This window comes from Dreissena polymorpha, chromosome 14 (assembly GCF_020536995.1).
Source record: "Dreissena polymorpha isolate Duluth1 chromosome 14, UMN_Dpol_1.0, whole genome shotgun sequence".
Classification (NCBI taxonomy): Eukaryota; Metazoa; Mollusca; class Bivalvia; order Myida; family Dreissenidae; genus Dreissena; species Dreissena polymorpha.
In genome coordinates, this window is record NC_068368.1 from 5,090,083 (window position 1) to 5,094,233 (window position 4,151).

Here is a 4,151-nt window from a genome sequence, read left to right on the forward strand (position 1 = left end):
ATTGGTGTTTTGTATTTGTTTGTTGTCAACAACATTGAATTAAAAGTGGAGAGCAAATGTGCATTGACGTGATGAATTAAACTTATTGATTGAATTGCTTTTTTCCGAGACTATCGCATGTAAATTTAATGGATATTAGGACATCATGCCTTAACGCTTGGACAAGTTACCCATTATGCGTCCCATGACGCGTCGGGATTAATTCCTTTCGGGAAATCACATTTCTTGATATATTACTTTCGGGAAAACTGTTTATTTGCAGCAAACATTAAGTGTCTTTCAATGTTCATTGAAAGGTCATACCCAAGTTTAAAATGGTTGCAATTAATATTCATTTATAGTAATTATGCCATCTAGCTAGCTGTTCATCACGATTACGGATGACCAAGATAAAATGTTTCAATCCACCTTGAAATGTTCGTATATGATGTAAGAGGAAATATAATTCTAAGAGCATTAAGTGCTCAAGTTGAGATAGCACAAAATCAGTAATTGTATTGACAACTTTTGATTGCCTAAAAGAAGACTTTCCCATTTTAATGAATTGCAAGATTCATCCGACTGAAAATAGTTTTACAGCTTTCTGTGCTGTGTTATGGCCAGTATCATGGTGATGAACAAACATGCGCTTACAGTGTGAATATTTTTGGTTCGCCTACTTGAGAACTGCGTGTACAAAACTCTATAACGACCGTGTTCGTATGTGTTCACTTTGCGGAATAAAACACAACCTCCTGATAGTTAGGCATCGGTTATGTGTAATTATTATAAGGAATATATTGCATCGAACAATCCACAAATACACTTCTGTCTTATTCCTTACAACTTCATAACCTTTAAGTCCTTCAAACTGAAGCAAATACCAATCACTATTGATTATAAAACCCAAAGTTGTATTGTCAGTGGTCGCATTTTGAAATCTAACAGATTGAACTTATTTCAACACGATTTAATTAATTTGAAAAGCAAACTATCAACACTCTGTATTTCTTTTCGTACAAGCCCATTTGTTCGTTTACTTAACACTGCTTGCTAGCAAGATGCCTCATTTTCCGTGTTACAAAATGCAATATCAGCAAGGAATACATTGAATATAAATTCTATGATCTTTTCATCATATAATCCGCAATTCCAAAACATAATCATATAATATTGATATCTGAAAATATACGAGCAAACGCGACATTTACTTCGGGCAGCGTCAGAAGCACCACGAAGTTCTCATGAATAATCATTATTTAATTAATAAACGGAGTTCAAGCGTGGACGTCCTGCTCTTAGCGATTCATCAAGAAAAAAATAATAGAGAGCTTGCACAAATGTAAGTGTATGCGGGGCAATACATACATGTGTTTATTGATCTATTATCTTTAGCTTTAATTTAGAGCGTCATTGCCTCTGTTTTCTATTTGGGCCGCGCGTTCGCTCGTTAATGTTCGGATATCGCCACGGGAAATTCACATGGTATTATATATATATATATATATATATATATATATATGTATATATATATATGGTATATATAGATATATATAGATATATATATATATATAGATATATATATATATATAGATATATATATATATATATATATATATATATATATATATATATATATATATACAAACATAAAAACGAGCAGTTTGTGTCTCGTTTTATCTTTGTTGCCATACCACATATAGCGTTGAAATTAACGAATTTTTGTTGATTATGAGTGTTTATGAGGCTTTCAGTATATTTTGAAACACGTTCTCTGTCTTGTAAAAATACTTCAAAATAATATAAAGCTGAGGGAAAAATATAGTCTATTCAGGACTGTAAGAGATGAGTATCAGTTCATTAAATTATAAGTCTCTTATAAATAAAAAGCTAATACTATGAATCATCTAAAAATACTACTACTACTACTAATAATAATAATAATAATAATAATAATAAAAATAATAATAATATTGTTATTATTAATATTATTATTATTATAATTATTATTAATACCCATTTCAAATAATCTATAAGTATATAAGGAGTATCTATAAGTGAAATACCGTTGCTTGTTTACTTAGAGAAAAATTCATCGCAAGCACCAATCGTTGTTCATCGATTGTCCGAGGAATCCTCCGTAAGATAGATCTCGTGTCTTGTGTTCAGTTATCTCGGCTTGATAACCTGACAAATACGGCATTCCAACCAATTATCCAAAATATATTCTTTTCAAACATCAAGACTGTCACAGTAAAATCAAGTTGTCAACCTGAATTTACGATGTTATATTAAATTATTAAAGGCCAAAGAGAAACTGTGTTATTTTTATTTTTCCAAAAGAAATCATAATCATTTGTTCCTTTGTAGGTAGAAAATCGAACGAAGACAAGGTTTGTATTTATGAAAAATAAATTGAATCTAATTGAAAAAATGAATACGATTATACTCTAATGTGATTTGCACATGTTCATTAAAAAATGCCGTTTGTGTGTGATGACCAGGGTATACGCAGATACTGATTTCTTTATCAACTAAACAAAACGCCTCTGTCAACCTTTCAACTTTAATGGTGGAATCGTAAATCAAGGACTGAAATTAATAACGATCCAAATAACAAGCAACATGGCCTAAGAATATAAAATATGTCCACATAGCTAACAGAATATTGTTCTAGCGGACTAGAAATGAATACATGATTTACTGCAATTAATGTATAAACATATGCGACATTATTATTTTAACTGTGTCCAAAATGAAAAAAAGCAAAAGCTATATAACAATAAGCCTTTACAGCACCGAAATACACCAAATAATATTTAAGTTCTCGTGAACAACTCTCCACACGGTATGGCCAATGTGCACACTTTTAAGTAACTGTTAAAGAAAACACCAATTCAGTCATTCGATTTATGTGACAATGATCTAAAATACATACTACATAATATCCTGTCTTTGTATAAAAAACGATATCAAATCACCGTTCAAACCCAAAGGAAAGCCATATCAAAACAGGACCAGAACTCCCAATATTTGACAGGCAATATATCAAATGTTCTATAACAGGCTATGTGTCCTTAGAGAGATCTGTTGTTTTGAAAAGAATATCAAGTGATGCAATTTATTAAAGGGCGCAAAAGTCAAATCGCACATGAAGCAGTCGGCTGAGATTCAAGACACAAAACCGCCGTAGTTGAAGAACTGTGTGTAAGAATAACAGAATATTGAACATTTGCTAATTTTGGTCAACCACCAGTATTTTTTTTCTCTCATGACCTACGAGTAAACCAATGTGTGAACGTGATCAAAGAAGCTCAAATTCACGCAACTCTTTGTCACGGTATTTACAATTATTTGATCGCAAAATTATCATCATCAACAACATGTGAATATTGTTAAAACATTGTACAAATTAGTACCTGTTCATTGTGACGTTTTCAACAAAATATAAGTGTAAACCACACAAAGAGGGCAAAACTTACAATTACATTACATTCCATTTACATTATTTAAAATCATGTGATGATTCCCATATTATGTAGAATGTATAAACATAAAATCAATTTAATATTCTATTAACAATTTCATACAGACGGATGAATGGAAAGAGTGAATATTGCATATAATTTAAAAATAATTTCTACTCTTTTACCACAGTGTCGGAAAAGCACATTTTGCTACCTATATTAATTATATAGACATACTGGTATCAAATCGATTTAGGCTCGCATGTATAAGCTGTTTTTTTAAAACAAACAATCATATAATTATATGTTTGAAATAATAAAATGGTTTTCAGAGTTAATGAAATACAATGCATAGGTCGAATTAAAATATGAGATTGCACGTACTTTTATTCAAATGCACTAGTATTGATTCATTTTCTAGATTGCCATAATACAAAGGTTCGTTCCGAAAATGTAATACAGGAATACAAACAACATAGAAAAAGATTTAATTTGTATAACGTTTAATGATAATGAATGTGTTAACTGCTGCTTTGTTTTGCTCTAAATATATGGTTAGGATAGATTATATACGAAAGGTCACGTATGACACAATATAATGGTTTGCTCATCAATTCCACCGACTTTGTGTTCAATATGCTGCAATCGTAATAACATACATATTATGCAATAATATTATATAAATAATATTAACATCCAAAAGCT